Source organism: Helianthus annuus, chromosome 5 (assembly GCF_002127325.2).
Source record: "Helianthus annuus cultivar XRQ/B chromosome 5, HanXRQr2.0-SUNRISE, whole genome shotgun sequence".
In the NCBI taxonomy this organism is placed as follows: domain Eukaryota; kingdom Viridiplantae; phylum Streptophyta; class Magnoliopsida; order Asterales; family Asteraceae; genus Helianthus; species Helianthus annuus.
The window spans coordinates 163,684,956-163,696,650 of record NC_035437.2 but is presented as its reverse complement, the minus strand read 5'-3'; the positions used below and the strand labels follow the sequence as shown (position 1 = coordinate 163,696,650).

The 11,695-nt window shown below is 34.4% G+C and overlaps 1 pseudogene; it reads right to left on the bottom strand.

The window, feature by feature from the left end:
• Positions 1-2,780: 2,780 nt before the first annotated feature.
• On the bottom strand, positions 2,781-11,471 carry LOC110941440 (annotated as a pseudogene).
• Positions 11,472-11,695: the final 224 nt, after the last annotated feature.

Sequence of the window (11,695 nt, the reverse complement as noted above, 5' to 3'; positions counted from 1 at the left end):
CCCCCCGAGCAGCATTAAAATTGGACAACATATCGACGTCACACGCAACTTACGTCATCCAAACCAATGGCACAATCAGTAAATAAACCCAACAACAAAGCCCACAACCGTAAACATCCAACTATAAAATACCAACTTGAAGGCAAACTCTGTTTCATCTTTTTCATCTGTTTGCAAAAGGGCGAAAGAAGCAGACACCAAATTCCCTTAATCTCTCAATCAATATCTTCAATCTTCTATACAATTCATTCGTTCGTTGATTTGAATCTGATTTTCTACCTTCTTTTTCGAGAATTCAACAGCCATGGTTTACCATTCAACCGCAAACGCTTCGATCTCAACCTTCGGTTCAAATATGAAGGAATTTGTGAAGAAAAAGCGGGTACATTTCTCATTTATGTTATCGTATTTAATTGTTTTGTAGATTGATTGTTACGAGAGAAACGTGTTGGTTTTTTCTTAGGATGTTTTTGTTGCGATTTTTAATAGAAATATTTTATTTATTTATTTTTATTGAAGGTGAATAGGACTGCTAAATTGAAGCAGTGCAAGCTTGATGTTCGTCGCGAACAGTGGCTTTCACAAGGTGATTTTTTTTCTTCTAATTTTATGAGATTTTTTTTTGAGTATTTTATGGTTTTTTTAATTTGATTTATTATTACTTGCATGTGTTTATATAAGTGTGTTGTTTATCAGTGAAGAAAAAGGGGTTTAAGGAGGAAAATAAAGGTCCGGATCATCCGAAAATGAGTGATTCGGACATGCATGGGTTGAATAAGGGCGAAAACCGATGGGTTGTTAATTCTAGTGGTGAAGAGAATGATAGTTTGATAAATTGTTACTGTGATTGTGAGTCTCCATCCGACAGTTCTGTTGGTCATACCAGTAGTTTGGATAGTAACATGTCGGTCGATAGTTTTACTGGTAGTATCAGTAGTAGTAGCGGTGATAGTGGCAGTTGTTATTCGGGAAGTATGACGGAAGAAGATGACGGTGATGATGGTTGTTTGGATGATTGGGAGACTATTGCCGATGCTTTGGCAGCCGATGAGATAAAAAATGATCATAACCGTAATCTGGAGACTGAAATGCATGAGCATTCTCCACAGTTGGAGCATGTGGAGACGAGTAATGATGGTCAAGTGGATATTCGTGATTCGGTGAATCATCAGGCGTGGAGGTCGGATGATAGTTTTCGTCCTCAGGGTCTGCCAAATTTGCTGAAACAAAACAGTTTTCCTATGAATTTGGAGAGAAGCAATGGAGGAACCGCGTGGGGTTTTAAGAATGTTGGGTCGTTAACTCCAACGGCGTGTCCGATATGTTGTGAAGATTTGGATTTAACAGACTCGAGTTTTCTTCCTTGCCCGTGTGGCTACAGGCTTTGTCTTTTCTGCTACAAAAGGATTCTTGAAGATAACGGTCGGTGTCCAGGGTGTAGGAAGGAGTATGAACAGTTTGATCAGGGGAATACGACTTCTAAATTGGCTCGTTCGTACAGCATGATCCCTGGGCATTAGGTTGAATAAGTATGTGTGGTGTTTCTTGTGTCTTGTTTTTCTTTACATGTTAGAAATTGATACTAGTCTCTTAGGTTATGGTGATAGACATTATCTCTCAGTATTTGGGAAACATGTTCATGTGAGTTGACTAGCTGATATGTTAATACATAAGGGAATATATAAATCGAAAACGTAATTTTAACTGCATTTTAAGCTGTCTTTTAGCCAATTCTGTAACCTTTTTGAGTTGATCCATCGTTACTGTTTACTAGTCTAATGAGTTTTTATGCTTATGAATTCACTTCTTAGATATTTTCCACGCTAATTATCTATCAATAAATACATTATCATACGAAATAGTTATTCTGAAACGCCCTTTGGGCGACATGTCACTTGAGGGGATCTTTGGTTTCCATACAATTTATCGTCCATGACCTGTGGAATGTTACTTGAGGAGACATTTATTTATGTTTATATTTTAAGACTAAGTCGAATCCTGTAAGCGGATCAAATCATATTCTATTTGTTCTACACTGGATCTTTAACCTTTGTTGTTTTTGTGCATTCATGTGTGGAGTTTATAGCTCCTTATAGCTGCATGAACAGAAAGACCTTGCTGGTATTTGGTATCATAACAAATGAATGATGGGATAAACGATCACGACTTTGAGATTTATACAGGAACCTTGTGCAAGTCTTGACGAGAAAACAGGCTCGTTGGTTGGTATATCAGTTTGTACATCACTAGAAAAGCTTAATCTCTGTTTTATAGTTTTAAATGAATCTACGATTCAGTTTGATTTGATTTACAATTCATCAATGTGTATGGTGTTTTTGATTGAGGAGCTTAGCGCCAAAGAAGCACTTCTGTAAGTTGTACTTCACTTTCAAGAATTTTTCCTCTATTTCTGTTATATGCTAGCTTACAAACTATTGTCTAGTTGCCTATGTATGGTAACAATCAGGGCAGGTGTTTTTGTAATTATTTATAGAATTTTGATATTCAGATATTAACCTTTTTGTCCTGTTTCTTAATTCATTTAACTCAAATTTAGCTCCTTTGAAGCTTTCTGGCGCATGGGTCAGGATGCTTACTATACTCCATGAAGAAAGACGGTGAACGCCATCAGCAACCCACAAGGCTGCAATTCTTAAGGTAAGACTATTAAATTATTTATTTATCTGTCTACTAAATTTGAGTTATCAAGCCTAATTGTAATTGTTATAAGAATATCACAATCTTGATGTGTAATAGGAAAGGGCATGCATAATTGCATAAATATTACAGAATCATACACAACATAAATAATAATCACACACAACATAAATAAGAACACAGAGTTTGTGACAAGAATGCCCGACACAGAGTTAACCCTCTCTTTGATGACCATCGATCAAATCTAGTTAAGCTTCTGCGAGTTTTTCTTGCAACTTGGACAAAATAGATCCTCCCCAAAACACATCTTTGTATGCTATTTTCTCATCGGATTTCCACATCCGAACTTTATCCTTTATGTTCTCGAAATCCTTCCTAGCCTCTTCAACCGTTTTCTTCTCCGGTTTCATAAGTTCCTCTACCTCAGCAACAAAATTGCTCTCAGAAAGCAACTCAAACCCCATCACATTTGCGTGTTCGTACCATCTCTGTGTAAACTTATACCTCTTTGGTCTGACTTCCATATAACTCAATCCCTTATTATCGTCACCTTTGGAGTGCCGATAATAATTTGCAATATCCAACGGCTCATAAAGTCTTCTAAATTCTGTCGCTAAAACCACCAACTCATCCCACACCTCAAATTCATCAGGCAAGTCCTTACGCACCACAATTTCAACTATCACATCCCATATTTTGGCTTGCTCTAAACGTCTCACGTTAGCTTTAAAGTCGACATACTTGTCTTGAAGTTTAAAAGCTTCATAGTAATCAGTGGTTCCTTGACGAGCTTTTTCTTTGTACTTGTGCATTTTGTCTAACATATCTTCAATGATCTTTATCTTTGTCGTAGATTCGCTTTCATTTGATTTGTCCTTGTGCATTTCGTCTAACCTATCTTCAATGATCTTTATCTTTGTCGTAGATTCGCTTTCATTTGATTTGTACTTTCTCATGGATTTTTTGATTTGATCCATATTTTTCAACTTCCTCTTTTCGGCCTCTTCCACTGCTAGTAAACACCATTTTGCACTTGCAGTCTGTAATAACATGAATATATAGTTTAGTGCAAAAGTTGTATTAATTTAATAAATTTATTTATATATTTATGTATTATAAAGACTTTAGGCGAAATCTGACCTATAGGACCAGTTTTTTTTTTTTTTTTTTTTTTTTTTTTTTTTTTTACTACATAGCAAAAATTGAATCGTTCATTGGTAAATGGATCGAAAGTCGGTACTCACCAGTTCAAATAGAGCTTTGTTACTAGTTCGGACTGTATCACCAGTGGTTCCATCAGATGTTAACAGGTGATCGTTAAGGTGTTTTAGATCAACCATTTTAACTAACTGCAACCCGTTATTCTTGAGTTCCTCTTCATAACGAAAATTAGCGTTTAAACTTTCATGAGCAAATTTTGCTAAATCTTGATCTTCATTGGGTAACTGCAAGAAATAAAATAATAACTGGAGGACGGCATTTGGGTTTTCTACAACTAGCTGCTTCTCGGTGAAGATGAGCCCAGATCATCGCCTCGAGTGCAAAAAACATAAGTACCGAAAGGTCTGTAAGGGCCGACTTTTACAAAGTCAGCCGATAACTTGTCCTTTAGCGAGTTTGTAGGTTCCATAAGATCAAATGCATCATGGTTTGCAACTGTTGATGTGTTAATCAACACGTTTTCAAAAAAAGTTACAGCTTGGTTGTCATCTACCGACTGATCATGATCAATGGTTCTTACAGGAGTTTTTTTGTTGAAAAACTTGGGAAATCTGTGGGATTTTTGAGTTGTGACAGGTTTGACTTTTTGTTGAAAGAATTGTAGGATATCGGATAGGTGTTCTTGAATGGATGTTTTTGGAGCAAGCGTCATACGAGGAACAATGTCATGCTCCATGACAAAATGGGTAAAATGACCCGCCCATTTCTCTCGCCTAACCGCGTGGCTGACGGTCCGATCACCTATCAGGGGAGACCCGAAAGTTACACAACCAATTGGATGTCTGATTTTTCGTTTCCTTGTGTATTCGTCAAGCATCCACAGTGTCGCAAGACTTGCTTTTGCACCGCCTGATGAATGACCGGTGAATAAGATTTTTTTATCTTCTTTTACAGCTTTCTCCACCTGGAAATTCATAGTTTGACTTTGAGGTCAGTCAAACTTCTAAGTTTTTATGTTGGTATAAACTGGAAAAAAAACTGAGAAACTGAAAGTCAACTATACCTCTGATATGAACCCAGAATTGTTCAAAATAGCTTGAAATGTTTTAAGAATTGGTCCATTGACTTTGGCAAGTTGAGCCTCTCCGATACGCCTGAGAGACGGAAACAAACTACAATCAACGTTGGTCTCACCAAAATGATCATCATGGTAGAAATCATCGACCTCAAATGATCCTTTAAATGCAATGGTTAAAACCTGCGTCGATGACGACGAAGAAGCATTATGTTTCTTGGTGCTAGTAAGATAATCTTGATTGTGGTTATTGTTGGAAAATTAGAATAATGTGAATGGAAATTAATTTAGTGATAATTTATGGGACTCTTCATGGTGACAAACTCTTGAGTAGAGTTTTTATGTCACTTGATTAGCTTTTATTAGAGTTTTTATTTCTCTAATTAAATACCTAATTAAGTGAAACTTTACTAGAGTTTTATGTCTCTAATAAATCACCATTTAAGAGAAACTTTTCATAACCCACATCTCTTGTAAAAATAGTAGGCTTTGTGCCTCATTTTGAGATAGAGAAAAATGCTAGAAAAATACAAGAGAAGGGATACAAGAAATATACATGAATATATGGAGAGTTCTTGGAAAGAACAAATACTTGGAGACCCATGTGATGGGTACTTAGAGAAATATGTTTTCTCTATACGATTTCATCACCTTTGTATCATAATTTTCCACAAGTTCTAACACTACAATTACCGGATGTAACCTTGGGCCCGTGAGCCATCTCCGGCAGTACAGACTGCTTCGGCTGTTGTACCCTGGGAGACAGACGCGTCATCTTTAGTAGAGGCGCGCAATCTGTTTTAAGGGAAGCGTGTTGAACACGTGCCTCAACCAAATTCGTCAACGTTTTAGTGTGCTCTTTGTTGCAGTCAAGGAGTATTTTTCAAGACTCAAGACGATTTTTCAAGACTCAAGACGATGAATACTCGAGTCTAGGATGCTATCAAGTGCGCGTGAAGGACCCACCAGAGATGCGGCTTGAATTAAGATTGGTATATATAATTATATTTATATTCTTTTATTTAGTTATTGCAACCAGTATTGTACCATGATATTTCCTAAGAATAACGAGAGTCTCGTTACGATATATTTTGTAATTATATTTTACAAAAGGTGAACCTATTTCCTACAAACTTAAAACAGATTTCATGAGATTGTTGCTACAATCTTAAAACCTTATTTATAAGGATTTTGGGTTCACAAAAGGATTTATAATAATAAAAAAATATATATTTTTTAAAGATTATGATCTTGTAAATATTTGCTTTTGGGAAATATGTATGTGGTACAACTTGTTGTGTTTGGATTTCTTGAGATTGAGATACAATCTTAAATCCTATACCGCGGTACAAAACGAATGGTTTTGGTTCAACCGTTTGGTTTTTAAACGATTTTGGGAATCGTTAATTTTTCTAACTTTTGTGTTAGATCGGGTTTATTAGTGTAAACCATACGTTTTTTGTAAACGTTAAATTCTCTAACATGTGTGTTAGACCGGAATTATTGGTGTCAACCATACGTTTTTTGTAAACGTTAAATTCTCTAACATGTGTGTTAGACCGGAATTATTGGTGTAAACCATATGTTTTTTGTAAACGTTAAACTCTCATAAGTAGAGTTTTTTTTTATTACTTTAAATAAGAGTTTTATGTTAGTTGATTAGAGTTTTATGTCTCTAATTAAGTCTCTATTTAAAGTAGACTATTCATCCACCCATGGATTGATATGAACAAATAAGTCTTATAATGATTTTTGTAATCATTTGTCTTCTAACATGTGTGTTAGAAACGTTCATGAAACGCGTTAGTTTGAAGCAATTTTTTAATTGTTTAGTTTCTGACGGTGTATTAGAAATGACTTATTTATTTGAACCATATATGTGTTTTAGCAAGTCGAATTAACATTTTGTGGAAATGTTAATATTTCTAACGTGCGCGTTAGAATTTCTTTCATTTTAACATGATTGTTGAAAATGGTTAAAATACAAATGCTTTGAAATGTTTTATGTTGACATTTTATATAAGCAATTTGTTATAGCATTGTTTTAATGCTTTGTATGATTTAGAAATAAAATGTCATACATTGAAGTTAATGGTTGATTGGCTTCAAGGAATTAAATCACCATAAAGTGATGGTGTGGTAGTTATATGAATTTAATGAAATTAAAATCATTTTCTAGACTCTTCATATGGAAGATAAACTCTTAAGGAGAGTTTCAAGTCAATTTATTAGTTTTTATTAGAGTTTATTTCTCTAATAAAATCTCTAATAAAGTGAGACTTTTACTAGAGTTTTAATGATGACATTTGATGAGTTTTATTAGAGTTTAAATATATAATTATTGAGACTCTTAACTCTTCATATGTGAAACTCTTGAGTAGAGTTTTAATGGTGACATTTGATGAGTTTTATTAGAGTTTAAATATATAATTATTGAGACTCTTAACTCTTCATATGTGAAACTCTTGAGTAGAGTTTTAATGATAACATTTGATGAGTTTTATTAGAGATTAAGTCTATAATTATTGAGACTCTTAACTCTTCATATGGTGAAACTCTTGAGTAGAGTTTTAGTGATGAAATTTGATGCTTTAATTTGGTCATGTTATATATATAATGACTTAAAGTTTTCTAACATGTGTGTTAGAAAATGTGTATCACGAATACGAGGTTAGAGATTGTTCATAATGGACATAAATGTTTTATGTAAACATTTAATTGCCTATGTGTGCATTAAAACCGATGAGAAACAGTTTATTTTATAAACTATATCTTTGGAAAAAGTTTTATGTAAACGTTCGATTCTATAATGTGCTTGTTATAACATTTTTTTTTAACATGTGTGTTAAAAAAAATGTTATTTGGTGAAAACAACTTGGTGTTGTTGTGAACAAATTTAATTGTTCAAGTTTACTACTTAAATGTAGTATTTGTAACAACTTGGTGTTGTTTTAAGCATAATTGTCCAAGTTTAAAGTTTCAAGATGAAATGGGAAACTTGTACTTACAAATGCATGGAGTCTTATTGAGGGAGTACCTCAAGACACGCCATGGGACAATATTGTTGAGAAGATTTCGGTCAGATTATAAAGTGTTGAAGATAAAAGCACTTTGCTATTTGATGTCTACATATTGTCTATGCTTCCGTTTAAATTTCAAAAGTGATTGCCACTTATGATTTAGTTTCCAATGTATTAATTTTATTGTTTTGTGTTCAATATCTTCGGATAACACATGCAATTTTTTACAAAGAAATAAATCACTAATGGTTGTGACGTATAAATTATTTTTGTGGAAAATAATTATATCGTCGGTTATACATTGTTTAAAAGAATATGATTTTAAACGGATAGCACATGAAAAATACTTGGACATAAACAACTTGAGAGTTGTTACATTGACTAAAAGTCAAAGATGAAACATCAAATGTATAACCACATCATGAATGAGTAATGAAAGAACGTAGTGAGTGTATTGAGATGAAATACACTAACGACATTCATGTCGCATACTTCATTAGAAGTCATTGAAAAATTCACAAGTGTGAATTCTAACATATGAAAGTAAAAGTACTATATGTTATTGAATACCTTTAATAAATCTTGCGAGATTTATATGTAGATGCGTATGGAGATTTTACATTCATTAAGAGAGCATCCTAAATATACATATCTCCTAATGAATAACAATAGATGTGTGCAAATCACTTATGGTAAAATTATGAATGCCATGTTGTTGAGTGTCGATCTAGTTAACTCTATCTCACACATAATAGTGATTGTAGACAAGAAACATTCATCTTGTTGGTGATGAATGTGTTCAACAAGTGACTTGGATTAAGACTTATGTTTAAGTACTTACGAGTCAATGGTAGATTGTTGGAGATCAAAGGTAATCAAGTTATGTTCCTTAAATGAATGATGAAATTTAGCTTTGTGCTATATACAATAATTTGTGAGACCTTCCTAAATATTGATGTTTTAGGATTATGAATAAGTCTCATTATTTTGTCTTAACAAGGGATGAATGTTGCAAAGAGATATTATGATATCCTTAGGGCTGTGAAGAATCAGAATGATGCATCTTCTGTTCACATGCTAAAGTATTGTAGTCTAAAGCATGCTAGACTAGTACTTGGTTAATTATGGGTCTTGACGAAGACTAATTAACTCTAAACATTCAAATGTGTATGAACACAAAAAGAATTTGTGTATGGACAAAGTTGAGAGAGAATTTTCATTCATTATAAGGAAATGACATGTAACTTTTAAAAGTTTGTTCGAAAAGCTAATGAGGAGAACTCATTCTCTAAGCTTATTCTAGATGTTAAATTAGAATTATTCTAAGTTGGTGACAAACTTATGACAATGGCATGTGTTGCTTTGGTCAGCTCAGAAGCTTGTGTAAGCTAATGCAATATGAGTTGAATTCACTGATACAATAAGGTTGGTCTTGTTCAATCATATATGTATAAATGTCGCCATAAGTGGTGTTACGGAAATGTTTATCAAATGGCAAGAAATGTGGGGGAGGAACCATTTAAGAAACAACCCTATAAGGGTATGTAGAAATGGTTCTCATTAACACATCTAAATGTTATCCAATAACACTTAAATGTGGGGGGTGTCTTGCATTTGTTTTTAGCAATAAGGATTTTGTAATCCAATCTAACATTGCAAATAGACGACTAAGTGGAGGACACAAAGGTCGTAGTGTATAATGGAGATGTGTTTGCCTTAAATGATACACGTATCTTACGAAGACATATGTTATAACCAGATTCAGATGGCCACTGAGGTTATAGTCTTAGAAGTTGACAATAGGCAAAATTAACTTATGAGTTAAGAACACATCATGACAACTGATCTCAAATACGCAAAGTTATTTGCTAATGTTATGGATCCAACAACCTGAGGGTTTATTAGAGATCAAGTTGTGGAATGGGACTGAAGCCCTTAAAAAATGAAGTTCATATGATGGAAACCTAACTCAGTAGACTGGAGATCCCAAGAATTGAGTTCAATAGGAAAACCTAATTGTATGAATAAGCGAGGTCACTGTGGGGGAATAACCCTACGCATTTAATAAGGTAGTTTATTATAAAGATTAATAAACTTCCTAGTCCATTCCTAAAAGTGACAAGTGTGAGGCTAAGCATAATATGTGGTAAATGATTTGGATAGATCACGGTAACCACAATGCTTTTAATGATCTAAGGAGAATCACCTATGTTAGAGAGAAGTGGGGTCGCTTCGAATGGAATTGAGGGCACAATTCCTAGAGCTCTCGCAGAACCAGGAAAGTGTTCCACGACCATTATTGGACACGACTATGAGGAGATGACCCGGCTAGGGAGAGTCTTGTGTGAAGTGTATTGTCGTCTACACAAACGGCAGACGAGTTCAAAGACATCGAGATCTACTCAGAGCTAGTGGGCTAAGTGCATTTCATGAGCGAAGGTTCAAAGGGTAACACCTACCTATCGTATGCAAAACTCAACTGTCGAGGTTCCATTGGATTTTTGTGTGTTTTGATTAATCTCCATTCATGTGGGGGATTGTTGGAAAATTAGAATAATGTGAATGGAAATTAATTTAGTGATAATTTATGGGACTCTTCATGGTGACAAACTCTTGAGTAGAGTTTTTATGTCACTTGATTAGCTTTTATTAGAGTTTTTATTTCTCTAATTAAATACCTAATTAAGTGAAACTTTACTAGAGTTTTATGTCTCTAATAAATCACCATTTAAGAGAAACTTTTCATAACCCACATCTCTTGTAAAAATAGTAGGCTTTGTGCCTCATTTTGAGATAGAGAAAAATGCTAGAAAAATACAAGAGAAGGGATACAAGAAATATACATGAATATATGGAGAGTTCTTGGAAAGAACAAATACTTGGAGACCCATGTGATGGGTACTTAGAGAAATATGTTTTCTCTATACGATTTCATCACCTTTGTATCATAATTTTCCACAAGTTCTAACACTACAATTACCGGATGTAACCTTGGGCCCGTGAGCCATCTCCGGCAGTACAGACTGCTTCGGCTGTTGTACCCTGGGAGACAGACGCGTCATCTTTAGTAGAGGCGCGCAATCTGTTTTAAGGGAAGCGTGTTGAACACGTGCCTCAACCAAATTCGTCAACGTTTTAGTGTGCTCTTTGTTGCAGTCAAGGAGTATTTTTCAAGACTCAAGACGATTTTTCAAGACTCAAGACGATGAATACTCGAGTCTAGGATGCTATCAAGTGCGCGTGAAGGACCCACCAGAGATGCGGCTTGAATTAAGATTGGTATATATAATTATATTTATATTCTTTTATTTAGTTATTGCAACCAGTATTGTACCATGATATTTCCTAAGAATAACGAGAGTCTCGTTACGATATATTTTGTAATTATATTTTACAAAAGGTGAACCTATTTCCTACAGTTATGAGCTTTCATGGAAAGATTGCAAGCTGCTATGACAAGCTCATCATTCAGGAGTAGTTTCACTGATTCTCTCTCCACCTCCATCTCTCTCTCTCTCTCTATATATATATGTAACACTGAAAACACATAGTTTTGTAAGTTTAAGTTGAATGTGTCTTCCTCTTGATACATGTCTAGTTTATATAGAATATAAAAGAGTAAACTGCCAGTTTGGTCCCTATGGTTTGGGCAGTTTTGTCATTTTAGTCAAAATCTCAAACTTTTTAAATCTGGGTACCTGTGGTTTCACTTTTATTGCCATTTTAGTCCAAAATTCAAAAACTCCCTTTTTTTTGCTGTTACAACCTGCCTATTTTGTCT